We start from the raw sequence: 15735 nt of genomic DNA, 5'->3' as shown, positions 1-15735 counted from the left end.
CACAGTAACTGGACCGGGCTTTCCACTGTCCCCCCTAGAGTTGGTCAGTATTGTCTCTCAAGGAAAAAAATGGTCTGAGGGTTATTTGATGATCAGAAGAGCTGATTGCTGCAGAGGTTCCCAAATCCCAGGCTAGATGACATTCCTCCGCCTCCATTGTGGTTTGGTGTGACCACATGCACAAAAGGATAAAAAATTCATGTCCTCATGTTGCCTGTGTTCTAAAGGACTTAAACGCAATGCTTCCTTTTTATATAAGAAATGCTCCCTACATTGTCTGAGGACTTACAGTGAGGAGGGAGGAAGTGCATGGAACCCAAAGTCCAGGTGTTAGCAGGAAGCATGACTAACAGGCAATATTGATGCCTCTCTTGGGGAGAGTTGTAACAAGAGACTAGAGTGCTATCTGTCTGGGCTCCTTTGTTATGGTGAATCCTATGGTCTCACTCGAGCTCCCATGGTTTGGGGAGATGATTGGGTCAAGACGGGGCAGTACTCATGAATGTGGTTAGCGCCCTTATGAAAGAGACAGAAGCAGGAAGTGGACCCTCACGAGGCCCTGGATTTGCTGGTGCCCTGGTTTTGGAGAGAGTCTCAGTCGTCAGACACAATTCCAAAGTATGGGCTCTTTAAGAAAATGCGAGGCTGCCTTGGGAAAGAGAGGCACCTGCTGTTCAAAACCAGCCCCAGAGTCCTGTACAGCCCCTCTGATGGTATCAGCCTCTCCCGACACTTGACCTTCACTCCTCCAGTTCATACCCATGTCACCATGGCCTGGCTACCCAGGCTCTGCACTCCTCTTGACCACTGGAACCACAGTGATTCATCATCACATACACCACACCTGACTCAAGCTATCTCTGAGCCAGAAGTCCAAAGGAATCAGTTCTGCTTGGAACAGGGAAGAAGATTGGGTCTCAGAGGTTAAGGGCCTCCTTTGGGGAAGCACTGGCAATTCTTTTCAAGTGATGATACCCAACAGGGTCTGGAGAGTGTGACTGAGTCACTGAGACTCCACCCACCCACCCTGGAGCTCGCAAGCCCAGGTGTTGGTTTGCTTGACCCTGGCTCCAGTTGGGGAGAGGAGATGGCTGGCTGGATGAAGAAGATTCCATCCTCTTCCAGACCACCAGAACTCCCAGAACTGCTTTATGACACAGCTGATCTCCTGTCCTCACAGACTATTCTATTTTGAAGAAACCACAGAGAATATCAAAGCCAGCTCCAATGTACCTGTCTCCTCCACAAAGTCTATATCAGCCTTGGCCATGAGGGGCTGTGGGCTACAACATAGCTACAAGATTTGGAAGGTGAAAATTTGAAGAAAAAGAGTACTAATTCAAATTCTTTGCATTTTGCAAAGCTTAGATCAGTAAAATGACTCTGTGCTTTTCCGAGACTCTGAGTTCTTTGAGTACAGAGGATGTAATTCACCCACCTATGTATCCTCTGGGGACCAGCCATCTGCCCTCTACATAGCAGGTGCTCTATATATACTTGTTGAATTGAATCTAAGTAGAGGAAGATGGAGGTTTGGGAGGTAGGTAGACCCAACAACCTGATTTTTCATTGTAAGGATTTCTCCCTCCCCACAATGTGTTTTCCAAATATAACAATATGCTTTTATTCTCAACACATTTTTTTATTTTTTACCACTTTTTTCTGGATACTTCTGGGGCTTTGGATTTTGAAGACCTGCACCCTGCTCTTACTACCTTAAGCAAGCTAATACGTGTGGTCCCTGATCTGTAGCTTCAATATCCTCAGAAGGAAACAATAAACACATCCCATCTGTGACTTGACTGTCAGATCGAAGAGGCTAATATTTGTGAAAGCATCTTATATGCTGTAAAGCCCTCTATAAACTCTTGCTCCTTTCCTACTTCTATTTCTCTTCTTCCTAACATTAATTGAACATTATTTTGTGACAAAAACTATGCTTGGAACCTTATATTTATCTTATCACTTAGCTTCATGAAAATCCCACCTTACTTGCATTTTACAAGTCAGGAAGCCCAAGCTTAGATATGCCTGGGGTCATGCCAAGAACACACAGCTGGGAAATGGCAAAGCTGGGATTGAAACCAGAGTCTGTTTGATTCAAAAACTACTACCCTCCCTTATCCTCCTCCCTGCTTTTCTTTTTCCTCCTCTTTTTTTCTACACTTCTTCTTTCCTCCCTCCCAGTCCCAAGGTAGAGACGAGGAAGGTAAAGAAAAGAGATGCTATTGGCAGTCTTTCTAACAGTCATGTCCCCTGTCCTTCTTTTTTGCATTCTGACCCTGATTTTGTTCAGGTGTAGGGCCTCTGCATCTCAGAGGAGGCAGGGCCTCACCCCAGCTCAGGGTGAATCGGGATTGTTGGGTTCTAAGCAAAGGACGGTAATTTCACTTCCCTGTTAATGATTGGTCTTAAGCACAGGCATGAGACTCATTTCTGGACATTGTGACTTTAAAAGAAGTATTGGGGGGTTGTCTTACTGGAAAATGAAAGATGCACTAAAAAGGAACTTTGATATGCAAAGACATGATAACTGGAACTGTGGCAGCCATTTCATTACAATGAGGAGAATTGCCTTGACACAAAATAGAAAAATGAAAGAGATTTGGGACTTTAATTACGTCAATGAATTGATGATTTATCCATTCCTGGAGCTGCTGGTATAACCCTGGGATTCTTTTCATATTAGTTAAATCATCCTTTTATTATTTAACCTGCTGTGACTTGCTTTTCTGTTATTTGTGACCACAGGTCTAACTCACATACCCTTTCCCTCTTCTTTTCCTTTTTTGTGTTCTGAAAGGTTAAGTAGTATTGATCAGGACACCTGATTACATGAGCCTGATACTCTCTCTGCTCCTGAAACTGTGCCAGAAATGACAGAGGAAAAGTCAAGGGTGAAGGGCCTCTGTTCCAGGCTTACCTGGGATCCAGAGATGCCTCAAGGTCCATCTTAAGCTTGCACCACACATTACACTAGACTTCCCAACCACCTGCTTAAGGTGGCTCTGCAGAAGAGAAGAGCCAAGGTTATTCCCACGCCTAAACTTGAGGCCAAGAGGCCGCTGCCATCATCTAAAGCAGAAACAATTTTAAAGGAGGAAACAGGAGAGATTCCCCCTCTCCTACCTCCTGGGGGATCAAAGATAACGAATATTGCTAATGGTGCAGGAGACCTAAGACATCCAAGTTCATTCCCGTTATTCTACAGATAAAGATGTGATGCTCAAAGAAGGGAAATGATTGTCCAAGATCTCATGGTTGGTTAATGCCAGAGGCAGGCCTACACCTCCACTCAGGTTCCTAACTGAGGGCTTCTGCATGACTCCAAGGGCCACTATCTGTTGAAAAACCTGGTCCAGGATGACTGAGTACTTCTCGCATTGTCCCTGAATGTGTAAAGGAAATCTTTTTCATTTGGATAAGGTCCAAATTAAGAAGCAGGAAACAAAATGGGGGTGGGGGAAGGGAGAAGGGGAGCGTGTGCGTGTGTGTGTGTGTGTGTGTGTGTGTGTATGTGTGTTGCAAAGAGGAAGATGTTTGAATGTTCAGGAAAGCTACTGTCACGCAACTTGCCTCTGAAGTCCCTACCACTGGGCTTACTGGTCACACCAGCTGCGTTTCCCAAAGCTCATCCCTTGCCGGCCTGCCACCAACAAATTGCATTGATTTATGAAACAGACAACTCTGCAATTGCCTGAGCACATTTAATCTTTTCAAATTAAGCCAACTTCACATTCGGCATACCATATGGAATTCTTTAGGGTGTTTATAAACACAGTTACACTTAAGCCCTCGTCCACTCTGCTTAAACTGGAGCAGAAATAGACCAGGGAGCCAAAAACACAGGGATTGAAGAGACAACCTACCACCAGACCAAATCCTTCCAGGTTGGAAAGGACTTCAGACATCATCTGGTCCAGAGGCTGCACCCTGGAGGTCCATGGGCTGATCTCAGCACACAGATGTGTTGAGTTTGGCTCATTTTGTGTTTCTGAAAAATTTTGTGCCAACATTTAAGAATTGGAAGCTTTCACATAAAAATCCAGATTTTCCACATCTTTTGGAAAAAAGCCATCATTCCCATATAATAATCAGCTGCAGGGACTTCCTTGGTGGTCCAGTGGTTAAGACTCTGAGTTCCCAGTGCAGGGGGCCCAGGTTCAATTGTTGGTCAGGGAACTAGATCCCACATGCCAGCAAAAAAAAAAAAAAAAAAAAAATTCCTTAAAAAAAAATCAACTGAAGATGAATTATAGCTTCTTTCTCTGTCTCGGGGACCCTTCTGTATTGGCCATCGTGGCCACTACTCCTGATCATCTTACAGCAAATATCTGCATCACTTACTTTCTATACTTGTCTGATCTTTGAAGGTATTTGTCTGCCATCCTTCCCTAAATCAAAACATCCACTAACAGGAGAAGAAACTGAGTCTCATAATCCAGATGTGACTTGTCTAAAATTTCCAGACATTCCAGAGACAGCTTTGGACTTCCTCGGACTATGAAGTAGAATGTGGGGAGGGTGGGGGAGGGTGAGCAATGTTGCCTATATTTCGAGAGCCTGAGAGATTTGGGATTAGATGAGAGGGTGAGATATTTGAGATATTTGACTCTTAGCCTATAACCCATTGCAGATGTCCATTCATTCATGCAGCAAACTTTTACTGCTGTCACCAACTACTTTAGGCTCTGGAAATACTAAGATACTAAATCTTAATTCTGGGCCTCAAGAGCTTTCAGTCAAGCAGAGAAAAATAGACATGTAAGCACAGGAATTCCGACAGCCCTCCTCCAAGCCTTTTAGTCAGATCTGCAGGGGGAAGGCAGTACAGTGCAGTTAAGTGTGAGCGAGTAGAAAGTATGTGTTGGTCTCTGCCCCTGGCTGCTGGCACAGAGCTCCTGAAACTCTTGTAATTTCCTAAGTGATAAAAGCACTAGGAACATCCTTTGTCCTAATGTTTGTCTCTGACCGCAGTTCCTGAAACAGCACTCTTGAAACCCTTGTAATCTGCTGGGTGATAAGGGCATCTTTTGTTCAAATGAGGTGACTTTTGGGTCCACTCCTGGATGAGGGCTGGTCACAAGCAACAACAAGCCATTATTAGGAGCTTGGAATTTTCAGCCACATCTTCCACTCTGTTGATAAAGGAGCAGGGCTGAAAATGGAGTTAATGATTGATCACATGTATGTGATGAATCTTCCATAAAATTCCAGTCGTATGGGGTTCTGAAAGCGTCCAGGTTGTTGAACAGGTGGAGGTGCGAGAAGAGTGGTACACCCCAGAGGTCATGGAAGCTCCACCCACCTCCCCACACACCTTGCCCCATACATCTCTTCCATCTGGTTGTTCATCTGTTTCCTTTATCACGTCCTTTTGGAATAAACTGGTAAGCCTAAATAAATGTTTCCCTGAGTTCTGTGAGCCACTCTAGCAAATTAATCAGATCTAAGGAGAAAGAAGTCATGAGACTTCATGGGCTTCCCTGATGGCTCAGACAGTAAAGAATCCGCCTGCAATGTGGGAGACCTGGGTTCCATCCCTGGATTGGGAAGATCCCCTAGAGGAGGGCATGGCAACCCATTCCAGTGTTCTTGGCTGGAGAATGCCCATGGACAGAGGAGCCTGGCGGGTTGCTGTCCACGGGGTTGAAAAGAGTCGGATGATTGAGTGACTAAGCTCAGGACAGCACAAGGGGAGGACGTCATGAGAACCTCTGGTTTGTAGCCAAATGGGACAGAGGTTGTGGGTGACATGAAGACCTACTACTTGAGGCTGGCATCTAAAGTGGGTGTCGGTCTCAGGGAGCTGAACCCTGAACCTGTGGGATCTGACACCCTCTCCAGGTAGGCAGTGTCAGAACTGAATTAAATTAGAGGATATCCAGCTGGTGTCAGAGAATTGCTTGGTGCAGGAAATACCCACACACATTTGGTGACCAGAGTGTAAACTAATTAAACGCCTATCACATGCAGTTCTTGTACAAAACATTTGAAAACTTCCTTGCACAACATTCAGTGATTGGTGAATTCAATAGTTCTAGAAAGCTTTTTCCTCCTCCTTTGTTACTTACACTTCTTTTCCCCCCACTTTTATCTCTTTCAATCTAGCTTGTTCTGGATCTTGCTTTAAATTTTTAAGATCTCCAAATATTTTCTGGCATCACAAGTCACTGGGTGATGGACAGAACTTATAATGAGAAGTGCCAGTACTTATTAAAATGAACCCAGATGAACCCACATGGCCTTGACGCTCAGAAGCAGCACACTGTTTGTGTTACTTCTTTGAAGGGCAGAAAATTACTAAGGAGTGAATCCTTAATTATTTGGTCTCTCATTTGCGAAGGATCTTTTGATGGTCCTGCTCTGGGGTTCTCACACACAAAAAAATTCTTCTGGGCCTTGAGCATTCCAGACTCAAAGGTGAAACAAAGGACCAAGAGTCGGAAAGTCATACATTTTAATCCCAGGACAGATGGTGTTTCCCTTGTTGGCCACTGGTGAATTAGTTCCCCCCACCACTTTCCCATCAGCAATGCAGAAATCAATTATTTCCTTGTCTCACTTGAGGGCTAAGAGACTTAATTAAGCTTTTGGAAGATGGTTGTTAGTTAACCTAATTCTCTCTGTAAACTAACAACCCTTTGCTTTCCTAATCATACCTCCCAAACTTTTCATAAATTAGTCCCCCTTTCCTAAAGTCAGAATCTAGGATGACTGTTATTTTTACACCTGGTCACTTTTATACTTGTGTGTGTGGGCTGCATGCTCAGTCATGCCCAACTCTTTGTGACCCTATGGAATGTAGCCTGCCAGGTCCTTCTGTCCACAGAATTTTCCAGGCAAGAATACCAGAGCGGGTTGCCATTTCCTCCTCCAGGAGATCTTCCCGGCCCAGGGATTGAACCTCCATCCATTGCATTTCCTGCATTGGCAGGCAGATTCTTTACCACTGCGCCACCTGGGAAGCCCATTCATTTCTATAAATGGTTTTCAATGATGTTATTATCTCTTTCCCGTAACAGGCCCAAGACAGGAAAAATCTATGGAGAGAGGGCATCTCAGGCATGACCAAGACCGAAGGTGCTCGTGAGAGAAACACCCTTCTCCAAAAGGGAAATGCCCTCTGTTCCTTGTGCGCCAAACAGAGAATTGCATAGAGAGGAGATTAAACTTGCTTCTTTCGCAGTGGCTTGAATCAAGAGTCCTTCCTGGCATAAGGAACAGTCTCTGAGAGTTTTGGAGGTGTGATTAGGAAAGCTGTTTCAGACACAGGTTCAACCTTGCCTCTAACACCTCCTAGTTGAGAAACCCTGAGTCTTTATTTGCATAATTCACAATCTCTTTATCTGTAAATAACAAAGATAAAGTCTTCTTCACAGGCTTATGGTGAGGAAGAAGTGAAGCCACATGAATTTCCCTCTTCATATTTCCTTGAACATCCGATCAGTTTCTACAACTAGGTTATAATAAACCCCTTGAGGGCAGGGATTGCTCAAGTGTTTGTAGCCTTTCTCAACAGAGGTTCCACAAGAGAACTAAACTCCACGGAACATTGTGTGAGTGACTATTCTCTCAATTCTAAGGAAGATGTAGAACTTGTACCATTTTAGATGCACAGGAGAACGATTAATTCATTTCCTACAATGGATGCCTTAGGGTATTATGTCTCAATTCTTTCCTACAACCTGGTTAAGAAGTGGTGATAACACTATCTCTGCAAAAGGTAAACTCCAAACTTGCAGTGGTGTAATGTAATAGAAGTATATGTCTAAGGGTGTTCCAAACTGGCAGGAATAAAATCATTCAGAGCTTTTCAGCTCTCTTATCTGCCTTAAAGGGAAAGAGCAGGAAGCGAGAGGTTTTCTAGTCACATTCGATTAGCTGGACCACAGGCGCGGAGTACAAGGCAGGTTGGGAAATGCAGTCCAGCCGTGGAGGCAGGGAGAAGAGAATGCGCGTAGGTCTCTGCCAAACAGAAGGATTACCCTCCTGTATTTAGGCTTTCTTGTAGTATCGCACAATAGGTGATACTGTTCAGTAAAAGAGTGAAATTGACGTGTAAATGAGTGAGTCAGTCACTCACAGTTAATCAGTCTCCACCTGCTGAATTCCTCCCTTTGCCCTACATGCTCCTTCCCTCCGAACCCTTTCTCCAGTCAGATGCCACAGTAAGACCCAGATAAATTGATCTGCAGTGTCAAACAGTGTTGACTTCAACTTCCAAAGCCTTGGACTTGAGTCTCAGTTGGATCAGTTACCAGCTGGGTGACCTGGGACCAGTTGCAGTTTACCTATCATTACAGATAGACATTACATGCTCCTTTGTCTGTAGTGGAAACAATGGCTTATGGCCCAACTCATGGTTTTGGAGGAAACCATAGGGTTTAATATAAGTTAAGATACTTTGGGAAATGCCATATAAATATAAATGCTATTGATATTCATTCATCCGTGTTGTTATTAACTGGAAATACTCCAGGCATTTCTCCTTAAAGGGCACCTGTATTATAAGAGAAAACTGAAGAGACTTCTAATGGTGAAATATCAGGTACTTCCCTGAAAAGCCATGCTTCCTACTCAATGTTCCAGCATCCTAGTAGTGGCATAAGAATTTCCATAAATGCCATCTCAGGGGGACCAAAATATGGGGCTATTGTTTGGATCTGTAATGATGGTGCGCTCCAGGACAAGGAGGGATCTGAAAACTTGAGACATTTATGTCAATTTAATTCAAATCTGCATGGGACATGGAAAGAAGAAAAGAAGGGAGGGAGACAGGGAGTGGGCAGAGATGGAGTACCACCCCCACCGTTGTTGCATCTCTGGCAGCACAAGTGAACATCGGCTGTCTCAACTGGATTATTTCTTCCAAAGGAAAGGATTATAGAGAATCAGGGAGAAAGTCAAGGTTCATCGAATCTTTGAAATGGGACAAAAGAAAAAAATCCTTTGTCATTTGCATGGAAACAGGTCTAGGTAAATTCTATATTAAGCTACTCATCATCTGTGGAATAAGGGTTTGAGGGCAACCTGCTGTCAGAGACCTCGTCTCAGGAAGGGAGGGGATATGATGTTAAGAAAAGACACAGATTGTAGAGCAAAGTAGAGCTGGGTTCATATTTTTGCTCTGCCATTATTTCTAGTATGACTTTGGGAAAACCTCTCTGCATTTCTGGAAAACAGCAATTCCTATGCCAAAGGTTTGCCATAAAGACTAGATATAAAAAAATGCCATTAGCCTGCCTTGCATGTAGTAGGCTTTCAATACATATAGGTTGTTTTATTATTAAAACAGACCAAAGCATCCACTGCCTCAGTGATGTAGTGATTGACATGCTCATTTCTGGACATCCAAGAAATCACAAAGATTGAAAGGGGGCTAAATATCACTGCCTCTGGGGGAAGGGGTCTTTCCTGACCAGCCTGCTGCTGCTACTGCCTAGTCACATCAGTCATGTCCAACTCTGTGCAACCCCACAGACGGCAGCCCACCAGGCTCCTCTGTCCCTGGGATTCTCCAGGCAAGAATACTGGAGTGGGTTTCCATTTCCTTCTTCAATCCATGCATGCATGCATGCTAAGTCGCTTCAGTCATGTCCAACTCTGTGCAACCCCATAGATGGTAGCCCACCAGGCTCCTCTGTCCCTGGGATTCTCCAGGCAAGAATACTGGAGTGGGTTGCCATTTCCTTCTTTAATCCATGCATGCATGCATGCTAAGTCGCTTCAGTCATGTCCAACTCTGTGCAACCCCATAGATGGTAGCCCACCAGACTCCTCTGTCCCTGGGATTCCCCAGGCAGACCATCCTACCCAGAGTAAGTTCTCTCGGTGACTCCATAACTGGGCATGCATTTGTGTACTTGGGTTTTGTCTATCTTTTCATCCAGAATTAAGCTCAAAGAGGACAGAGAGTTTGTCTGTCTTGTCCATGGTGCTTCAGTGTGGGACACAGTCTGGAATGCCATGCACTCAATAAATGGCTGCTGGAAGGAAGCAGGGCTGCCTGAATGATTAGTAAACATTTTAACACCAACAACCCTCGCATCCCACGGAGAGTGCTGCATCCTGAAATGCAGATACCCCTGGGAAAGGCAGCAGCTGACTGAAATGCATCCTGACGTGTAAAGGACTCCAACGAGATCCCTGCCTGGGAAAGAGTCTCAAGAAAAGGTGGGAGGGGAGATGGTGGCAGGGAAGGAGCTTGTCTGGCTGTCACCTGGGCACCTGAATCCAGGTGTGCACGTGGGTTAGGAGGAAGCCCTCCCCAGCCCAACCTGCCCATACAGAACCCAATTTGCATGCATCACCCACACCCTTGGTGGAGCATCCATCTTCCTTTTCATCAGTGCTTGTGGGGCAAGGGAAAAAAATACCTTTCAAGACCAGACATGAATCTTGCAAGTAAACAAGTTTTACTCTGCCCTGTTGTGTGGGTTTTAACCTTTGATAATACCCAAAGGGCAGATGGAAATCTTGAAGTAACGCATTGTAAAGCTTCTGTGCTGGGCGGGGAAACTCTAGCCATGAAAAATAAACAAAAAGGCATGAAAGCTACCATGAGTCTTTTCTGCCAAAAAGAGGCATCAGACACACTTCTCTGTTCTCTTAATCCCTCCTTCCCGCCCATCTCTGCTCTTCCCTGTCTCCTTCCTCCTTCCCTCCGTCTCCTCCTCCTCTTTCATCTTCTTCTTCATCCCTCTTCTCTTCCTACTCTCCCTTCTCTCTCTCTCTGTGAATGAGACCGAGTTTCATGCTAGGTGGGGACAAGGAAGGAAACAACATGGTGTTTAGGAAACGACATGGTGTTTATGAAACACCTGCTATGTACCGGTCACCGTGCTGGCAACACCTCCACATGTTATTTCATCGAACCATCCTCACGGCCATGGGGCAGTCATCCTCCCCACCATGGACCCTTAGCAGTTAACTTGTCTGAGACCACACAGCCAATCAGACATCTGTCAGGCTTCACCAGATATACTACTTAGATATTTTGAATTTCATTCAAACTGAGGAATGTCTCTTGTAAATGCACACGCTATTCTCTTTCATCCATTAGTATGATTTCCTGTGGAAATAAAAGATGTACACAAAGAGGCCACAATGAGATCACTGATTATAACACTGCTTTGGGTGGGAAAAAAATAACCTAAATATTCAATAGTTGGGGTTGGTCAACTAAATTATGGGATACCTGTGTATAAGAAGGCTCAAAGATATTGTGATTTTTCATTTATTGTCATAGAAATGAATTTTATTTGTTGCTGATTTGGTATTACGAGGAAGGGACTCTTTCGTGGCACCTTGGAGGCAGTCCGCTGCCTCAGAATAAAGCTGCACATCACTTTCCCCGCCACTGACTGCTGGAAGCTCATTGACGTGGACAATGAACAAAAACTTCGTATCTTCCATAAGAAGCACATGGCCACAGAAGTTGCTGCTGATCCTCTGGGTGAAGAATGGAAGGATTCCGTGTGTCTGAATCAGTGGCAGTAACAACAAACAGGGCTTCCCCAGGAAGCAGGGCTTCCCCAGGAAGGAGGGTGTCTTGACCTACGGCCAAGTCCACCTGCTGCTGAGTAAGGGGCATTCCTATTAGAGACCAAGGAGAACAGGAGAAAGAAAGACTTAATCTGTTCAGGGTTGCATTGTGGATGCCAATCTGAGTGGTGACAATTTGGTCATCCTAGAAAGGGGGGGATAAGGGTATTCCTGGACTCACTAAAACTACTGTGCCTCGTCGCCTGGGGTCCAAAAGAGCTACCAGAATCTGCAAACCTTTCAGTCTCTCTAAAGAAGATGGCATCCACCTGGATGTTGTGAGAAAGCCCCTAAACAAAGAAGGTAAGAGACCCAGGACCAGAGCGCCCAAGATTCAATGTCTTGTTACTGCAGGTGTTCTGGGCATATTGCTCTGAAGAAACAGCATACTAAGAAAAATAAGGAAGAGGCTGCAGAACATGCTAAACTTTTGGCCAAGAGGATAAAGAGGCAAAAGAAAAATGCCAGGAGTAAATCACCAAGAGACGAAGGCTGTCCTCTCTAAGAGCTCCTACTTCTAAGTCTAAATCCAGTCAAAAATGAGATGCAACAAATTAACAAGATCAGACCTCAAAAAAAAAAAAAAAAAAAGGGAAGGGATTCAAACAATATGTAAAATACTATCTGGGGCACTTACCTGGAGATCCAGTGGTTAAGATTCTCCCCTTCCAATACAGATCCCTGGTTGGGGAACAAAGATCCTGCAAACTGTGCTACAGCAAAAAGAAAGAAAGAAAACAAAAAACAAACAGAAAATTTTAAATAAAATATTATTTGGGGAAAAAATATATATAAGTAAACATATGCAATAAAAATTCAAAAAGAATGTAAATAAAGTAACACTTTATCTTTGAATAGAAGGATTATAGGTAATTTTTATCTTATTTTGCTTCTGTGTAGTCTTACATGCTTTTTTTTATGATCAGCCTGCATCTCTTGAGCAATTAGTTTGTTCTAGTTTTTTCTTCTTAAGAGTAATTTTTAGAATGATTAGAAAGCTGCTTTCTAAAGCATTTTGCTGGAGGGCCCAGAATTTGGAAACGTCTCTATTCTTTTGTTGCTACTACTAAAAGGAGAAATAAAAATCCTAGCCAAATCCTGACATTTGGCCAATATAGTTTCTTTTTTTAATTACATTGTCAGCCGCTGATTAAAATGTAAGCGCCTGAAAACAGAAAACATGTCCTTTTTTCCTCTTTAATCCATGTGCCTTTGTGATGTTCAGAACTATCCATGGTTCTTTGATTTCTTCCCGTTACTTCTTTGGTTTTAGGTTGGGTTGTTATTTTTTTTTTTTCCTATTTTATACCAGAAGCTTGTTCATTTGGGCTCTTTTAAAATCTAGTTTTTGAAAAATGAAAATGAAGACAAGATTGAAACTTACTTTTTTTCTTTGAATAAAATTCAAGATTGTTAATTGAAGTATCCACATAAGCAAATGAGGCAGGAGGGGTGTATTTAACCTACATGGGAAAACACTTCTGAACTCTTTACAGCATCCTTTGTGCCCAGTTAATTAATGGACTGATTATAAATGATTATAACTCATTGAGTCAATTTGGCAGAATTTTCTCCTGGCAGCACTGCATCTCCTATTAGTTTGTGTTACTTGTCAGTATTGAAAGTGACACATCTACTTTGCCTGACAAATATCACGGATATTCGGTAATTCAGAACCTGTTTAGTCACCTGAGTGGGTCTTCATATTCTAATTTCAGATTTTACTGCATTTTGAAACTGAGAAGATCCCTCTTTAAAATAAAACTGTGCTTTTAAAAATAGAAAAGTTTTTCCTTCTTGAAAAAATACAGCTATAGCATCCAGGGTATATGTGGAAGTATTCATTACACTCAAGGAATAAAGAAATAAGGTAAACTGGGACTTCCTTGGTGGTCCAGTGGTTAAGATTTCAATCTTCCAGTGCAGAAGGCTCCGGTCTGTGGTTCAGGAACTGAGCTCCCTGGTTGAGGAACTAAGATCTCTCATTCCACATCATCTTCCCAACCCAGGGGTAAAACCCACATCTCTTGAGTCTCCTGCATTACCAGGTGGATTTTTTTTTACCACTAGCGCCACCTGGGAAGCCCAGACACCTTCTATTCTGGTTCCTATTGCTATGAAACCAGTCATCCCATAATTAATGTCTTAAGGCAACAACAATCACTGTTACTTCTCCAAATTGGGGAGGCTGGGCTGCGTGAGGTGGTTCTTGGGTCTGTGTTGGCTGCAGTGGTGGCCAGGCCTGGAATCAATCTCCTTTCTCCAGTATTGGCAGCTGATGTGACTGTCACCTGGGACCTGTCCTGGAGGAAACAGTAACACCTCTCAGAAGCTAGCCTGGGAAGCTGCATCAACCATCACATTCCCTCCGTTACTCAAGAGGAGAAAAAACAGACAGCCCCTCCAATCAGAAGGATAGTCTGCCTCACATTTGGAAGGCATGGGATGGGCCAGCTTGGGAATTACCGTCTGCTGCACCTTCTCAGGACAGACCAAGTGTCCACTGTCGCGTCCCTGCCCTCCTGGTCACTGGTTCTGACTACAGGTAGAAGCCCCAACTGGGAATTGATCGTGTTAAAGGATAACTAATTGCATAACTTCCAGAGTGCTTTTTTCCTACTAAAGCGCACAATCTAAATCTATATTGTGCCATGGATCCCTCCAGCAATAGGGTGAAGTTTTTGGACTCCTCAGGCTAATGTCTCCAAAGTGTATAAAATGAAAACATAGGATCTCAAAGGAAATCAGTTATATGGAAACACAGTTACCAAAATAGTTAAATAACAATTTAGTAACATCTAGCAGCAAGTCTAGTACTGTAGTTTCAAAGTTCTGGTGAACCTTAATGATATTTTGAGATATCTGTATCAGTTACATACATGTGATACGGAAATATCTATGAGTTCTATTAGTGACAGTTTTACAAGTTCTGCTGAAACTTTTGTGGTTGGTTACCTACATTCATAATTAAAGGAAGTGCTAAATCTCCATTAAAGGCTAGTGACAATAAGGATATGATCTTCTTTCTCATCCAGCTTTGCCAGTCCCTGCCTCTGCCCTGCTGAAGAGCCACAGGAGGGAGGCCACAGCAGGGTAAAAGGAAGAGCTGTGAGTACAGACTTGGCTCAGGGTGGGCAGAGGGTGAGAAAGCAGGGCTGAACTGCTCAGGGGGAGAAAGGAACAGGAATTTGGGTAGAGAAGCAAAAGTTTCTGGAAGGACAGAAAGCGAGAGAGGATGCTCAAAGGGGGAGGCCTGAGGAAAAAATGCCCCTAGTGAGGAAATTTTCTCTGGCTAGGATGACCAAGGACATGTTTGCCCTTCCCCACCCCGCAAATTGGAACTCGCTCCCCTGGATAGCAGTGATGCAAAAATGGAGTTCCATACTGGAGTGGTTATATCTGAGGATGGAGAGGGCTGTCTGGACTAAGCCGTTTTATATCAGAAACTTGGGCATCGGGATTCTGGCATTCACAGAAAACAAATCCCCCAGGGATACTGAGGGTCAACTGTACTTGACCTTGCCTGCCCAGCCAGCCCCAGCCAAAGATGTGAAATGACTTACCGTGGCCACACTGAGCTAACTCCTTTCCTGCCAGGCTAGACTTTCTTCCAACACATCCAAGCAGGTTGTTGCCACATCTTCCTGGAGGTACTGGTTCAGTCCCTTCCGTGGGGGCCGAGGGAACTAATTAACTATACTGCTCTCCACTCTGTCCAATTCTCAATCAAATGAGAGAGTCAGGAATGAGGAGATGGATATCAAAGCATCTGCTTTGTTGCTACTAAAATCTGGATTGCAGGGTGGCACTTAAAATGTGGGATTCCTCCTTCTACTGACTCTACTCCTGCACACCCCATTTTAAAGCTGGGTATGGGCAGGGGGAGGATGAGTCTAAAGAACAGACACCTTGTGAAGGATGGCTGCCTGGCACTGGTCTAGGGCAGGATGATGGAGGGTGAGGAGGGCAGAGAGAGCTGCAAACACACATGTGTGTGTGTGTTAATCACTCAGTTGTGTCTGATCCTTTGTGATCCCATGGACTATAGCCCACCAAACTCTGTCCATGGGATTCTGCAGACAAGAATACTGGAGTGGGTTGACATTCCCTTCTCCAGAGGATCTTTCCGACCCTGGGATCGAACCCAGGCCTGCTGCATTGCAAGCAAATTCTCTACCATCTGAGCCG

At 44.1% G+C, this 15735-nt stretch overlaps 1 pseudogene; it reads left to right on the top strand.

Moving 5' to 3' along the window:
* The window catches only part of LOC136147887 (small ribosomal subunit protein eS6-like), a 31470-nt pseudogene extending 19380 nt beyond the window's left edge, over positions 1-12090 (top strand).
* Positions 12091-15735: the final 3645 nt, after the last annotated feature.

This window comes from Muntiacus reevesi, chromosome 16, assembly GCF_963930625.1.
Source record: "Muntiacus reevesi chromosome 16, mMunRee1.1, whole genome shotgun sequence".
Classification (NCBI taxonomy): Eukaryota; Metazoa; Chordata; class Mammalia; order Artiodactyla; family Cervidae; genus Muntiacus; species Muntiacus reevesi.
The sequence above is the reverse complement of the archived record's forward strand: the minus strand, read 5'-3'. Positions and strand labels throughout refer to the sequence as shown.